The sequence below is a fragment of the Gymnoscopelus braueri genome (assembly GCF_963280865.1).
Source record: "Gymnoscopelus braueri genome assembly, chromosome: 13".
Classification (NCBI taxonomy): domain Eukaryota; kingdom Metazoa; phylum Chordata; class Actinopteri; order Myctophiformes; family Myctophidae; genus Gymnoscopelus; species Gymnoscopelus braueri.
In genome coordinates this window covers 9,016,408-9,033,802 of record NC_137615.1, presented here as the reverse complement: position 1 = coordinate 9,033,802, position 17,395 = coordinate 9,016,408, and the positions used below count along the sequence as shown (strand labels likewise).

General features: G+C 42.4%; 1 protein-coding gene across 1 annotated transcript in view; it reads left to right on the top strand.

Annotated features, from left to right (window-relative positions):
* The window catches only part of LOC308099383 (trinucleotide repeat-containing gene 6C protein-like), a 130,387-nt gene that overhangs the window by 1,031 nt on the left and 111,961 nt on the right, over positions 1-17,395 (top strand). The gene's annotated exons all lie outside the window — the stretch shown is intronic.

Sequence of the window (17,395 nt, the reverse complement as noted above, 5' to 3'; positions counted from 1 at the left end):
GAATAGTTTTATTTATTTTTTCCTTTGCTGTTATTTCTACCCGCAAGTTGGGGTCGTTTATGCACAAAAATATATATATTTTTTGTTGTTGTTGTTGTGGACATTGGATGCTAAACTAATAGTGCTGCTATAACTAACTAGTTCTCCAGCTATAAAGCTTGAGGCTCTTAATTGGACATGGTTCAGATGGCTTAGATCAGTGGTTCTCAAAGTGGGGTCCTTGAGGCCGAGTTCCAGGGGGTCCCCAGCTAAATGATAGATAGGAACCAAATGGACGCTTATGGGTCTGTAACTCTGAGAGTGTTCCATTTGTTGTACACTCTCAGAGTTAAATTAACATTGATTTTACAATAGAAATTGGAGTCCCAGAGATAGAAATTCCATTAAGGGGGTCCGTAGCCTAATAATGCATGTCAAACTGGGGGTCCTTGAAATTAAAATGGTTGAGAATCACTGGTTTAGATCACTGGTTCTCATTCTCAAACTTAAAGAAATTCGAGCACTGCACCTTAACTCTGACAGTGTACAAATGGAACCAAATGGACCCGTTAGGGTTCATTTGGTTCCATCTGTATACTGTCAGAGTTACAGACTTGCAAGGGTCAATTTAGATAGTAGAACCCCCTCATGGAACCCTGAGTCCCCTCAAGTAGTCCCTGAACCCCACTTTGGGAACCAGCTGGTTTAGACAACAACAACAATGCATGTGCAATTAAAAACAACAATGCATTATTGTTTTGAGTGCGTTATGTTTTTAATGGTATTATGTTTTTTTGTTGTTGTATTGCACATGATTCCCACCTGCAGTGTAATCACTGTTGACGTTTATTGCAGCCGTTATTATAACCTAGTAAAAACGTGATCATTAAAGTCTATACTGTAGCTTGACATGTTGTCGTTTTTTGTGTTGTTTTTGTTTTTGTTGTTGTGGTTGTTGTTGTTGTTATTATTATTATTATTACCGGGTGCATGATGGCATTTCAGATAAACTCTGTGTCCTTCTGGTTGAGTGTGAAGCGTTTTCGTTCTCTGTGGGAGAGAGTTCTGCTGTGGAACATTAGTAGTACATTGTATTAGCTTTGAATGGTATGACTGATCAGGCAGTGATTGACCTTCCTATGTTCCTGACAAAACATTTTGGAAGTGACTATTAGTCTCGGCTGCTGAGGCTGCACTACTAGTACGGAATGTTACACTGTGTTGTTGTTTAACCACTTAAATAAACCCCATATGGTTGAGCCGCGGAGCCCCTCAGGGCTCTATGCTAGTGTATTCTGTGTATCAGTTTTCTGGCTATTCGCTGAAAATAGCCGATCGATATAAGCTCACAACGCATGAGTCTGTCTGTCTGTCTGTCTGTCTGTCTAGCTGTCTAGCTGTCTGTCTAGCTGGCTGTTTAGCTGTCTAGCTATAGAGCTAGCTATAGTTCTGTACCTGAAATCAGTTTGGTTGCCATTATTTTTCCCTGGCGTGGACCTGACATTGGATCTGAATATTCTGTACCCTGCCTACGCTAACGCTGTAGCCATAGGGATTAGGGAATGTAAGTTAACTAGTTAATATAACAGGGGTTTAGCTGGTTGAAATGTAAGTTCATTATTAGTTAATAACAGTGGTTTAGCTTCATGGCTGTTGGCTGGCGCTAAGGAGGGGGCAGCCATCATCGGTCTCTCATCACCGGGCACTTGTCACGTAAAAGTGTCACACACTCTTTTGGGGGGCCGGGTTGGCACACTCAGATATGCTGGAGCGCTGGTCATCAACATTGGGTTCAGAGACCCCCAGGCGGCCATGGAATGGTTCCCAGGGGGTCCCCAGCTAAATGGTTGTATACTTGTACTGTAGATAGATACCAAATGGACCCTTACGGGTCTGTGACCCCGCTCTGAGTTAAATGAACACTGAAGATTTGGCAGTGTAATACAATAAAAACATTTGTATCAGAACGAAGCAGGGTCTGTGGATTAATAATGCAATATCCAGTGGTGGAAAAAGTACTCAAATGCTTTACTTAAGTAAAAGTACCATTACTGCAATCTAGAAATACTCTGTTACAAGTAAAAGTCCAGAATGAAACATTTACTTGAGTAAAAGTACAAAAGTATTGGCATCAAAATGTACTTAAAGTACCAAAAGTAAAAGTACTAAAATATTTGAAAATAGCTGATCTACAAGCTCACAATCGCGACGCGTTGTGAGCTTGTAGATCTGCTATTTTTAGATCTGCTATTTTCATGGTTAATTTATGTTTCATAATATCTTATTTTATATCTGAAAAGTAACTAGTAACTAAAGTTTTCAAATAATTGTAGTGGAGTAAAAGTACAATATTTGCCTCTGAGATGTAGTGGAGTAGAATTAAAAGTATTGGAAATTGGAAATACTCAAGTAAAGTACAAGTACCTCAAAACTGTACTGAAGTACAGTACTTAAGTAAATGTACTTAGTAACTAAGTACATTTACTTAAGCCTTTTATTTTTATTTTTTTCTAAGTAACTAAGTCTTAGTTACTTAGAAAAAAAGAAGAAAAAAGGCTGAGAACCACTGTGCTTTCCTGGAGAGGATGCCAGCACACGGATACAGGAAGACGCTAGGCTAACGTAAGCCCCCCCCCCCTGGGGGGCCCCCCACATTTTCACTAATGTGTTGGAAGTCTGTAAATCTAGCTCTAGCCCCGTGTGCAGTGGATTTGGGAGGGGGGGGGGGTATGGAGGGATTTGGAAAGGGGGGGGGGGGGAGGAGGTCAGGGGCCCTCCTGTCAGCGCTGGCGGCCTGTGAAAGGGCCTGTGTATTCACCGGGAGGCTCCGGTGGGGACTTGATAACAAAAAGAGGCCACTTAATGCTCTGATTACTATACAGCATTAGGTCATAGCCCCCCCCCTCGCATTCACTTCCAGTCCCCTGGATGCCTTTTTTTTGGGGGGGGACAGTGCAGGATTGCAAGGTTTGTGTGTGTGTGTGTGTGTGTGTGTGTGTGTGTGTGTGTGTGTGTGTGTGTGTGTGTGTGTGTGTGATCGGATAGCCTACTTACCTGGAATTACCTGGGAATGCTTTTTCTTTTTTTACTTGTGTAGAGAGACGTGTATTTTTTAAAACTCAAGCTAGGTCGCCGCTGTCGGGGGGGAAACCTTGTATCTCATTCTCCATATTTAAATGTTTGTTTTTTCCTCGTAAATGAATGAATGTCTTACTTCGTCATACTACAGTATCACCCAAAAATAACACATCTAAGCTCCCAACGCAGCTCAACACTCAACACCCCCCCCCCCCTGAATAGGGATGCTGGGGGTCAAGTTGTTAAGATGTCAAGATGCCAGATACAGTATAAGGATCTCAAAATGGGGTCCGGGGGTCCCCAGGTCCTTGAGGGGGTTTCAGTGGGTCGCCAGCAAAATGAGTTAATATAGCGTTAAACAAATCACTTTAACCACTGTAAACCTAACCTATACTTCACCTATTTGACCTAAAATGAATAGCCGATCTACAACCGCGTTTTTAGATTTGCTGTAGATTTTACTACAAATAAATCTAAAGATGTGAAATATTTGTTTATTTTTTAAACACAATTCTTGTATGGGGGTCCACTCCCTGGAACAAAAATATTTTTTTGACGGGGGTCCGCAGCTAAAAAGTGGGGGTCCTTGACGTGAACAAGTTTGAGAGCCACTGGTATGCAGTGCAGCAATTTGAGCAGTAACAGATATAGAACATTAGGGCTGTCACGATTACACATTTAAGTTGCCGATTCATTGTCACTCAACTAATTCACTCAACCGATTTAATTGTGCGTTTGGCACATTGGAACATTGGAACATATGAAGCCCTTTAGGCTTCGTAATCAAAAATTGCACAGAGCAGATATGACAAATAACTGAAATATACAAAGAAATGATTGACATATTTAATAATTTTATAAATGTAAAAAAAAAAGCAGAAAAAGCTGATCTACAAGCTTGTAGATCAGCTTTTTCTGCTTTTTTTTATACTCGGAAAAGGTGTGAATATTTTCCAACATGGAAACGATTATACGTAGATAGATCTTTGTACACGTACAGTAGTCTCACATGCAGGTGAGATGCGTGTATTTCTAAAACTCAAGCTTGGCAGGGAACACTTGTTGCATCTGTCCTGCCTTTTAATTAGGGCTGTCACCCTTATGAGATTTTACTTGAAAGATTAACGATTCGATTGTGTTTCTGTCGTTGAACATTATTGGAACGTTATGAATGAAAATGACATTTCTGTTTGGCTTTTAGCCTTCGTCAACAAAAGCTGCACAGGGCAGATATGACAAATAACACGTATTGAATTACTTAAATATACTTAAATAGTACTTAAATATAAACATTAATAGTGGAAATAGCCGACATACGAGCTCAATGCGACGCGTTTTGAGCTCGTAGATCTGCTATTTCCACTATAATTTTTTTTGGGGGGAAATATATTGACATTTTTAACATGGAAATGATTATGGCGATTATGATGACTCGTATGCAAACCATTTTTGCGATTATCTCAAATAATTGTGAATAGACGATTATTGCGAACGCGACCAAGTGGAGCTTACTATGTAACTGTGCTTGGGTTGTGTGTGTGTCTCTGTCCGTGTGTGTCTCCGTCTGTGTTCACGCTCTCATTGGCTCGCGCCCCCATGTGACTCACGCTCTCATTGCCTCGCGCCCCCATGTGACTCACGTGCGTGCACTGCCTATTTGCAGCCGCCAGAGTGCGCCAGAGTGCAGGAATTTAGACAATGCTCTGCACACACACACACACACACACACACACACACACACACACACACACACACACACACACACACACACACACACACACACACACACACACACACACACACACACACACACACACACACACACAATGTCAATGTTCTCTCCCCATCACGGTGAAATAACACGGATTACAAGTCCATAAATACACAATATTTTCGAGCTGCGTTCGCTTCCAGCGTTCGCGCGTCTTACTTGTGTAATAACTAGACCATACCCCGTGAAGTGCGCAGGCGAAAGTAGTTGCAAACGTGGGGTTATTGCACGTCCCGTCGCGGCACCCTCCGTGGTCACCCCCCCACTGCGGTCAGTGGGCTGTTTTCCAAGAGGCAATGTATATGTGTGAAGGCGCTTCGTTTGGCCTTCTTTTCATAGACCTTCTTGCTTGTAGGGCTCGCTTCGTTTGGCCTTGTTTTCATAGACCTTGCTGCTTGTTTCTCGCGCGAAACCTACCCTGCACAGTGTAATCTCCCATTGTTTGACACGTAAACGCTAATAATAAGCTGAGATTTGATGAAATTGAAAAACGGGCTTCACAGTTGCGTTCAGATGTTAATGGTCAATGGCTCTGTGCAAATTCAGAGCAATTGCTTTCAGCCACTGAGGAGAACCGGGCTTCACCATGACACCACTACAGACAGAGGTTTGTGAAATTATAGGAGGATTGTGACAGGCCTAGTTCAAACGCCGATGTGGTCGTTTTGGTATCATGACAGTTCTCAAACAGATTTTTCCAAAACTGTGGTTAGAACGATTGTGATGCTATATTAACACATTTTGCTGGGGACCCCTGGAACCTTCCAAGACCCCCCGGGGGGGGGGGGGGGGGGGGGGGCAAATGTTTAACCCTAACCCAGACCCCACTTTGAGAACCAATGTCTTACCGTTCCACTCTTGTCTCTTCCAACTCTGTGTCCAACTCCTGCCGTTATCATTATTATTATTATAATTTTTTTTTTTGCTCGAGTGCATTTGTGAAAACCGTTATAATGGTAGCCATTCCAGCAATAAAAGTCTAGTTCGAGGAGATCGGTCTTAATTTAGACTCAGTTTCCCGTTACGCACATGTGCCATTACTCTCCCCAAAGTGCTCAGTGTTTTGTTTCATGAAGACTAATGTTGGAAACGATGAGAGGGACTAATAGGACTTTTGTTGGGGGGGGACGTTCTGTCATCTATTGGACCAATAAATTGGTTGAGCGAGCGCACGCCCGTTAACTGCCTAACGCTTGATTTAGTCCCCGTCATACGTACGGTACGTATACGACGATTCACAAGCTCACGCCGCGGCGTGTCCGCGACACGCTGTGTGAGCTTGTGGATCGGCAATTTTTCTGCGGTGCATGCCGCGGTTGTTCGACGAAGTAATGAATCCCAGGCTTAAGCGGATGACAGCCATGCAGTCACAGGGCCCGGAGACATTGCTGTCGGAGTGTTCACACAAGTTATTTTCGGGGCCTGGCGGAGAGAGAGAGAGAGAGAGAGAGAGGGAGAGAAGGAGAGAGAGACAGAGAGGGGGAGAGAGAGAGAGAGGGGGAGAGAGCGAGAGAGAGAGAGAGAGCTTGGCTGTCACAGCCCCGGGTCAGAGAGCTTTAGCTATGACCTCATCACTGAGAACAGCCCCAGGTACTTTACAGTGTGAAATCCTCTTTGTGGAACTCAAGGACTTTGTCAGATGCTTACCTCAGCGATTTATAAGACCTTACAGTTTCCTCCCTCCTGCACACATATGGAATGGAAGAAATGGAGAAAAAAAACACAAATCTCAATTGTTTTGTGTGTCTAGAACAGTGGTTCTCCCCTGTGAATAACTTTTTCATCCAGGGCACCCCTGAATTAGATTGTTACTTACTTACTTATAGGACACTCCATTTATGTCATATTACGGTACTTAAAAATTTCAATATTTGAGCTTGTGGATCTGCTACTTTTGATGCTTTTGTGTGACGCTGCAGTCGCAGTATGATCAAGCGGGGCGTTAATTTACAAAAAAACACAAAAGGTTAGAATGTTTCGATAAGATGTTTCTGCCCGACAGCAACAATATGGGGGCGAGGGATATGGGGGGAGGGGGTGGGGTAGGGGGGGGGGGGGGGGTTGCACACATTCTAGCGTAACTTGCCGTGGTGGAGGAGCTGCTGCTGCTGTGGTTGCTAGCTAGCAGAGCGTTCCCTCTCTCCCCCCCCCGGGGGCTCGGCGTGCTTCTTGTTTGTCTTGCAGCGCTGGCATTCTTGGCTCCGTGCCCGGTGACTGACTGACTGTCGACTAGTGCTGCCCCCCCATCCCCCCTCTTAAAGGCGCACGCTGCACGCATGCATGCATGCATGCACACATAACACGCAGCCAGCCACACGCACGCACGTAAGCGCGCGTGTGTGTATGTATGTACCGTATGTATATACGCTCACGTGCACACACAAGCCGCCACACAGCCCTCATCGATCTTTGTGCACGAGTCCCCCCCCCCCCCCCCCCTCTCTCTCTCTCTCTCTCTCTCTCTCTCTCTCTCTCTCTCTCTCTCTCTTCCCCTCTCTCCAGTGTGGAGATGCACCGGGCCATATGAGCATGTTCATAGTCCATACTAGAGTGGATGGAGATAAACAGGACGTTACAGCCAACCGCACGCACACACACACACACACACACACACACACACACACACACACACACACACACACACACACACACACACACACACACACACACACACACACACACACACACACACACACACACACACACACACTAGGGATGGGTATTGGCAACAATCTCACGATACGATACGTATCACGATACTTGGGTCACGATACGATTATATTGCGATCCGCATCACGATACATGGGTCGTATCACGATATTGCGCTATATTGCGATATATTGTGATATATTGCGATATATTGCGATATATACATATATCACAACTACATATTGTTTATATATACACTACATATTGAGTAGCTGCAGATCTGTGATAGGTTCTTTGAATGTTTTTCATAAAGCCTGTATCATAAAAAGCAAAAAAAAAAAAAAAAAAAAAAAAAAGTATCGCGAAATAAAATATCGCGATATATCGTGATATCGATAATATTGCCCATCCCTAACACACACACACACACACACACACACACACACACACACACACACACGTTTGTATTACCATACTTGCATTATGGTGACATCAACATTTTAGAACGGGAGTTTTATAAATGCCATTTCTACCATTTCTTTTGCCATTTATTAACCCTACGGGTCCTTACAAAGCCAGGAGCGTTCGTTCATTTAGTGTGATTTTCACCTAAATATATGAGAACAGTACATCCACAAGGAACACAAATATAACAACAAGGCATAAAGCAACACAATTATTTTCCGAAACGAGGTGAACAATGTTTTGCCACAAATAAAAGCATGAACCTGCATGAATGAGGAGGCATCAGCTGAAATCAACAACATATCAGTATTGCGATATTAACCTGCGGGCCGCATTAAGTGAAGATGGGGGGCCGCATGTGGCCCCCGGGCCGCCAGTTGCCCATGTATGCTATATAGACCAATTATTTGTTTACCAACATTGAGACGCACAGGTGATTGTTTCATGCAATCAATTCCCAACATATTGTTTCGGGGTGCGCTGGTTTCAGTTCATTCAACCTCCTCTTGCGCGTCCTAGCGAGACATGACAGAATGGTTTTCATTTGGTGCCGGCCTGCGCACGCATACTGGTTCTTATTCGTGTGACGTCGTCTGTTAAAGGTTTAATGACATTCACTTTTACACCACATTCAAAGTCTTTGTCCTGGTTCTTCAAAAGTGTACAAAAAGTTTTAAGTGAAAATTCCATTCCAGTGATGCATGGCAGGTGTTTTTCTCTCACATTTCTAAAGCCTTTTCAACTGCAATGAAAAAATAAATCTTTGCCTGCGGGTGTCGCTGGTGAGGGATTTTGCCTGTCAATCATCGCCTCTGCTCCGCCCCCCCCAAAGGAAAGGATGGGGGAGGGGAGGGGCGAGGAGGAGAGTGGGCGGGATTAATCGACTGTGACCTCACTGTCGAAGGGCCAAGCTCAGATTACTTTTCAGCCTAATTATTCAGAAAACCCCAGACCACAGAAAATCCACTGAATGTTCAGGTTTTTTGGGTGTAATTGAGGTCATAAAACCCCAAATAAAACATTGAAAATAAAAAAAGTGAAAATGAATGTCATGATACCTTTAAGGGTATATACTGCCTCCCCCTGGTCAGCCGGGGCGCCTGATGGAGGGGAAAGGAACTGGTTGGAATAACGTGTTCCTTCCACGCGCTACTGTACGTCCAACCGGGGAAACTTCCCCCCCTGTCGGGTGATTTAAGAAGGCTTTGTTAGCTCTCATGCATTGATGGAGGCATGAGCTCGGCTCTGGGCTCTCCTTAGGCTGGCAGAGGGAGTGTAGCGGCCAGCATTACTTAGACAATTGGCACTGGGTGAAAAAAAAGGGGGTTGCAAAATCGTGGTATAAAAATGTCATAATAAAAAAAAAAGTGAGACACACCAGCCTGTAATGGTGTTGCTCTGACAGCACAGGACAGCAGGGCTGTCACGATTATGACATTTTACTTGGAGGGCCTATATTCAAGAGTTTCAGTTTTGCTCTATTACATGTAGGCTAGTCTGGCCTTTTTATGTGTCGAAGAGAGAGACACACACACACAGAGAGAGAGAGGGGGGGGGGGGGACAGTTAGCTTAACCCATTAAGACCGGGAACGCATCTGTGTGTCATTTTTAGATTCCTTTGGCTATTCAAAAATAGCAGATATACAAGCTCATGGCGCCGCACCGAGTGCCGTGCTACGAGCTTGTATATCTGCAATTTTTTGGAAAGATCGTGGGTCTTTGAATATATGTATTTTTTAAAGTAAACATTTGTAACTGAAATCTTTGCTTCTGGGGGATTCTACAAATGTCTTCTAAACCCTATTTAAAAAAAAAAACGTATGTTGCTTTAGAATCAGTGGTTCTCAAAAATGTGGCCGTGGAACCCCATCTCAAAATATTTTGTTCCAGGGACCCCCAGAAGTTGTAAGTAGCAGAGTAAAAAATGTTCGCTTTAAAAATATTTATTCAAAGATTTGCACAAACTTTCACCTTTTTTTCCCTCAGAAATAGCAGATCTACAAGCTCATAGCGCGGCACTCGGTGCCGCGCTATGAGCTTGTATATCTGCTATTTTTTAATAGCCAAAATAAATCTTAAAATGACACACCACGGAATGCGTTCCCGGTCTCAAAGGGTTAAGCCTCTGGCGCAGTGAGTAAGCCAGTTGCTTCCAAAGAACGAACGAACGAACGAGCGGCTCTAGACTGGAAAAGGACAGTTTGTGCTATAAATAGTCGCCTCTCCGTCATCCTCCTGGACGACCGTACTCTCTCCAGGTTGTGGGGCGCTTTTCGATTTTTAAGGAAGCTAGAAGAAGATTTGCTTTAAAAAAAAAGAAGACGTCGATCTTGAATCCTTCCCAACAGTGGTGTAAAGTAACTAGGTACTATGTACTCAAGTACTGTACTTATTATTTACTATTTCCAATTTTCAGTACTTTTACTTCTACTCCACTACATCTCGGCAAACATTATACTTTTACTCCACTACAATTATTTGAAAACTTTACTTACTAGTTACTTTGCAGATATAAATGATTACATTATAAAACATGCATTAACCACTTTAGCACTTTTTTTATACCTAGGCTATTTGAACATAGCCGATCTACAAGCTCACAATGCGTCGCATCAGATCTGCTATTTTCCAATGTTTTAGTACTTTTACTTTTGGTACTTTAAGTACATTTCGATACCAATACTTTTGTACTTTTACTCAAGTCAATTTTTAATTCCGGACTTTTACTTGTAACAGAGTACTTCTACATTGCAGTATTGATACTTTTACTTAGGTAAAGAATTGTAGTATTTTTTTTCCACCACTGCTTCCCAGTCGTCGCATAATATAACAAAGATTTATTTTATTTTTTCAAAGTCGAGAGGCCTGAGTGTGGATATTATGGAGGCTGCCAGTGCAGCTGCCCTGTGGCTATAAATATACTACTGGCCACTAGCTCTCTCCATTGAAAGGCATCAGTGTGGGATTTGTGTCTCATGTTAGGAGCGGAGGATAAGAGAGAGAGAGCGATGTTGAAGTTATAATGTGTGAGCTGCTGTCTCTCTACCTCCCACACACACACACACACACACACACACACACACACACACACACACACACGCGCTCAGCATCAGAAAATCTTTCCATTTGTTTAACCCATTAACGCATCTTTCTGTGTGTAATTATAAGATTTCTTTGGCTATTCAAAAATAGCAGATCTGCAAGCTCATAGCGCGGCACCGAGTGCCGCGCTATGAGCTTGTAGATCTGCTATTTCTGAATAATCGTGAAAATGTGTGCAAATCTTTGAATATATATATTTTTTAAGTGAACTTTTTTTTAACTCAAATCCTTGCTTCTGGCGGGATTCTACAAAAACTTTTTTTGAAAAAAGAAAAAAACGTATGTTGCTAGATCAGTGGTTCTCAAACATTTTTCATGTCAGACAAGGACCCCCAAAATAATATGTAAACAATATGTTGTTCCAGGGACCCCCAGAAGCAAATATTTGAGTTAAAAATGTACATATACATATTCAAAGATTTGCACATATTTTCACGATTTTTTGAATAGCCAAAGAAATGTAAAAACACAGATGCGTTCCCGGTCTTAAAGGGTTAAGGAGCGTTTGGTCTGGAGGTGCCCTGCATGTGGTTATTATAACCACCTTCTGTACCAGTGGTTATCAAACCTTTTCATGTCAAGGACCCCCAAAATTATATACGCCCCCCCCCCGCCCCCCATCTGAAAAGGTTTTTTGCCAGGGACCCCCTCAGAAGAGAAGATTTGTGTTACTAAAAAAAAAAAAGATCATAAAAAAATGTCCAAAGATATTTTTCCAAAACATTAAAAAGTAGCATGGTGTACAGTACAAGTGAAGTGACACGCTGTGAGCTTGTAGATCTGCTATTATTTTTGAATAACCAACATTTACATGATAAAGTGGTTGAAATGATTGTGGTGCTGAATTAACTACTTTTTGCAGGGGACCCCCCATGGAGTCTTAAGCATTATTTTGTTCAGTGTGCAGACCTTATTTTGTTCAGTGTGCAGACCTGGTTTGCACACCCGTTCAGTGTGCAAACCCTCCCAAGACACACAAGGGCTCCGCTGCCATCTCCATCACACCCATGTGTGTCTCTCTCCTGGGCAGACGCGAGTGCCTTGGAGAGAGAGACACTGGGATGTGGGCCCTCAATACATTATTATTATCATTTTGATTTGTAACTTTTTCGTTTTCATTTTATATAGCTCACAACAACACGTCACTGTGAGCTCAGGGTTTCCGGCAGTCCATATACTGTACTTGGTTCACTCTTTTTTCCCCTGTACACCAAATCTCTTTGCCGAAAGTCGGGAGCTTGTAGATCTGCTATTTTTGGCATATGTTCCCCTCAGAATAAGGGTTCAAGTGGTTAATGTAAAATAAAATTCATCCTATCACACACACATTTGGTGGCCCTCCTATTGTAAATCTAAGGACCACCTAGGGGTCCCGGACCCCCTGTTGAAGACCCATGTTCTATAACCAGGTGTTGGCTCTGTGTACTGGGATCAGTTGGTAGAACTGGACATTGGTTCTATAACCAGGTGTTGGGTTGTACTGGGATCAGTGTGGCAAAATGGCAAGTTTAAAGACTAAAATGTAAACCGTTTTTGTTGACTGAAACAAAACTAAATACTTAATGTTTTGTTGGTCTAAGATAAAGACTAAAATGCTCGACTTTTAGTCCGCTGAAACTCAACTAAATAAAGACAGGGTGAGGTTGACTAAATATGATGAAAACTAACAAGGGCGATTGAAACTGGACTTACATTTAAAAATGATGATGCAGATAAAACACTGGTACAGTGGTACAAAGCTTAACACAATGTTGAATAAATGTGACTAACAATAGCATACTGCAGTTGTGTTTTCCATCATCACACCGACTCGTTAATATTTTGAGGGAAAAAATAAGGATTAATTGTAATTGATTAATAAATGTTCGCTCGTGCGCACATGACTCTCCCCAGCCATAGCACCGGGCCTGACTTTTTTCCTGCAGGAAACCCTGGTTGTATTTGCCTAGAATGCCACGTCCAAATTACCCCCCCCCCCCCCATATCAATTGGTATTAAAATGTATTATTTAGTATAATATATTAGATTGATCACTTGTGTTAACTCTATTACACCGCTATAGGGCATAGCAGTGGCGGCCATTTTCTGGTTCCACTTCAAAATAGTCAATGCATTTTTCCCATTGATATTTCCAAAAAATATTTATATCAATTCATTTAAGCCTAGAATCAAGCCATCCAGGGTAACTATAGGTCCATAGCCCCCACTGCTATGCCCTATAGTTACCTGCCAGGCTGAACTATCCCATCCCAACGATCCCATCCTGCCCTCAAGAGAAGAGCAGTTTTTGATTGATTGATTGAATACTCATAGAAATGTAAACAGCACATGGATGGTACTGTAAGACATTGAAGCTAAAAGGATAACGGTGGATCAGAGCCTCTCAGTCAGTCTTGATTGAAAGCTCTAATTGGCTCTCTGCAGTAATATTATGATCCCTGTCAGGTTCTCCTTGCCGTTGACAGCTTTTCTGCTGTCAGACATCTGCAGTGCAGTGCCCAGGGGCAATGGTGGAAAATGTGCACTAGTTAGTACTCTGATTTATTTTACTTATGTAAACTAGCTATAGTATACCACAATGTAGAAATACTATGTTACACAAGTAAATGGCCTGTATTAAACATTTTACTTGAGAAAAAGTACAAAAGTATTGGCATCAAAAGCGCGGCACTCAGTGCCGTGCTATGAGCTTGTAGATCTGCTATTTTTGAATAGCCAAAGTATAGGGGGGGGGGGCTGTTGCCAGGGTGATGGATGGCACACACTCCACTGGAGGGATGGTGCTGTTTTTTTGTTCAGTTTGACATCGTTAGGGTCAAGGGCAGAGCCGGCCAATATGACTTTAAATCAAATATCACAATTGTTTCAAACTTTATTACCTCGAGTATGAGCCAACAGGGGTCTTTTTCAAAAAATAGCAGATGCTATGAGCCTCTGGATCTGCAATTTTTTAAACGTCATGAGAATTTGTTGCACATCTTTGAATATATATTTTTTAAAGCGAGCATTTGTAACTCATTTTGACAAAAATGTTTTGTTGTTTGGTTGCTATTAGGGGTGTGCCGATACACTACTATTTCATGAAACGATACGATATTGGGCTCACGACATCGATACGATATCTATACGATACGATATATGGCACTTTTTTATTATGAAAATATATGGGGGGGGGGGAGCAAATGCAAACAAATATTTCTGTTTTGCATTATTCAGGCATGCAAACGTGTAGCTTTTCAGCTACAATAGCCGTTTTGAATCCAAATAGGGCAATAGTGTGACACCTGACCCGAAAAAAAACAACATGTTGTCACCCTTTTCACCTCGGGGCTGTTTGCATGCCTGATTATTATTATTGTGAAAAAAGAAAAGAAAAAAAAAGATTTTTTAAAATATTATTTAGTTCCAGGGACCCTTTCAAATAATATGTAAATTGTTCATGATTTTTCAAAAATAGCGCAGAAGCTCATAGCGCGACACTCTATGAGCTGCTATATTTTTGAATAGCCAAATCAATCTCAAAATGACACAGATGCTTCCCCGGTCTTAATGGGTTAATAAACAGAACACATTTTCTGGTGGGTTACAAATTTCATCCAATCAAGAGAGAGAGAGAGAGAGCCCCAGTTAAGTGCACCAGTTACAAATACATTTGTTTCATCACTTCCAGACAGTTTCACTTTTTTTTAAAAAATCCTGTATGAGTTCTACGTATCTCCTGATTTGATCAAATTGGAATCCTGACCTGAACATATATTTTTATGTTCACTAAAGAGCTGTAGAGAGAGGGGAGACCACTGTTACTGAACAAACACTCTGTACCAACGATTTGATTATAGAGCTATTTAACACGTATTATTTTAACCTAAAGATATCATACTCTACCTTTAATTTGCCAAGATGTCTTAACCCATTAAGACCTGGAACGCATCTGTGTCATTTTAGATTTATTTGGCTATTTAAAAATAGCAGATCTACAAGCTCATAGCGCGGCACCGAGTGCCGCGCTATGAGCTTGTAGATCTGCTATTTATTTTTTTTTAATCGTGAAAATGTATGCAAATCTTTCAATATATATTTTTAAAAGCAAACATTTTTAACTCTGGGGGGTCCCTTGAACAAAACATAAATATCAGTGGTTCTAAAAAAGAAATCATGTCAAGGACCCCCAAAATTATATGTACGTATTTGGCCGTGGACCCCCATCTAAAAAAAAAAATGTTCCAGGGACCCCCAGAAGCAAAGATTTTCAGTTACAAATGTTTGCTTTAAAAAAATATATATTCCTAGATTTGCCCAAATGTTTTGATTTTTCAAAAATAACAGATCTGCAAGCTCTATGAGCTTGTAGATCTGCTATTTTTGAATAGCCCAAAGTGTAAAATAATGGTAAAAGTGGTTGCTTTCCTGGTCTTAATGGGTTAAGGCTAAATAAAGTCATGCTCTAGGCTAGAATCACTTCCATGTGAAACACAATGTCACAGACCAGTGTTTTGTTGGCATTGCAGTCTCTCCAGTGTGAACTAATGATGACAAAGGCACCAGCCACGTCTAAAGATGTTTTCAGGTGTGAGAGAACCGCTGTTATTCCGGCTGAAAATGTGGCATAGAGCACTTGGTTCTCAACCTGGGGGGGGGGGGGGTTCCCCACATGATTTTGGGGGGTCCCCAGATGATTTGCTTAAAGGTTCGATGACATTCATTTTCACATTTTTTATTTTTTATGTTTTTTTGGGGGTTTTATGACCTCAATTACACCCAAAAAATCTGAACTTTGAACATTCAGTGGATTTTCTGTGGTCTGGTGTTTTCTGAATAATTAGGCTGAAAAGTAATCTGAGCTTGGCCCTTCGACAGTGAGGTCACAGTCGATTAATCCCGCCCACTCTCCTCCTCGCCCCTCCCCTTCCCTATCCTTTCGTTTGGGGGGGGCGGAGCAGAGGCGATGATTGACAGGCAAAATCCCTCACCAGCGACACCCGCAGGCAAAGATTTATTTTTTCATTGCAGTTGAAAAGGCTTTAGAAATGTGAGACAAAAACACCTACAGTGAATCACTGGAGTGGAATTTTCAGTTAAAACTTTTTGTACACGTTTGAAGGACCAGGACAAAGACTCTGAATGTGGTGTAAACATGAATGTCATGATACCTTTAATGTGCAACATTGTTTTCTCAACAGTAAACAAACCTAACCAATATGTATACGTATAAGTGTATACATTGTATTTGCACATTTCTAAAGTGACAATTTAATAACTTTTAAGACCTTTCTCATACCTCTAAAATAAAAACAAACATTGGCCAAGTTGTAAAATATTACCTAAAAACATAGAAAATAGCCGATCTACAAGGATTGCAAGGTGTTGAGCATGTAGATCAGCTATTTTCACAATAATAATAATAATGCCTCACCTCCTGCAATTCCAAGTGCTTGTCAGGGTGGGACTGGAGTCCCAAGTTCAAATATGATTATTCTTGGGGGGTCGTGGCGTGACAATTCCCTGTCAAAGAGTTTACCGTTGTCTTGTGGCTTGGGACCCAGTATAGGATGGCTGGACACAACCTCATCACAGACATAAAACCTGGCTCAAAATGACAATTTAGGCATTTTGAAGACACGCTTATCCAGAGTGACTATCCATAAGCGAGGTAATCGCATGCATAGAATGCAGAGAGACACTGTAGTGCCTCAAGAAACTATAGGATCACAGGGCCTGGACCGCTGGCGTAGCAGTTCAGGCACCTATAGGCAGGGGTGCACATAACTGGTGCGCAGGTGCGCATGCGCACCCAAAATAAATAATGCGCGGCACATCAGACGACGCGAGGCGCTTTTGCGTACCAACAGCTGGGACAGGAATTTCCAAGCTTTTATTTTTTAGCAAAACTAAAAAATCAAAGCCTGGAGATCGAGGCTAGGAATTTACTTCCTGAAGCCACACTCACACAATCACGCTAAAGCACACGTCAGCCCCATGTACAGCCATTGCAGGGGGAGAGGACGCATGCTGCACGTGATTGTGTGAGTGTCTCGCATCGCCTCGCATTGCCTCGCTGCGTGCACGCAGCCAGCAGCGGCTGTTAGAGGCACTCGTCACCGATGATAAACGCACCGTAATGGTGCAAAATATGCCGTGAACGTCCCAATCTGGCGGATAAAAGCAGCGCAGCACAGGGCACCAACCTTGAGGGCTTCACCAAACGGCGTGAGGAAAAAAAAAACGGCGAAAATCGGCGGAATTTGGAAGCAGGGCGTCCTTTTTTCTCTCCCCCCCCCCCCGTTGACAAAACTGTCCCGGTGGGCACCGTGCTGAATATCCCCCCCGTTGACAAAACGGCACGGGACCAT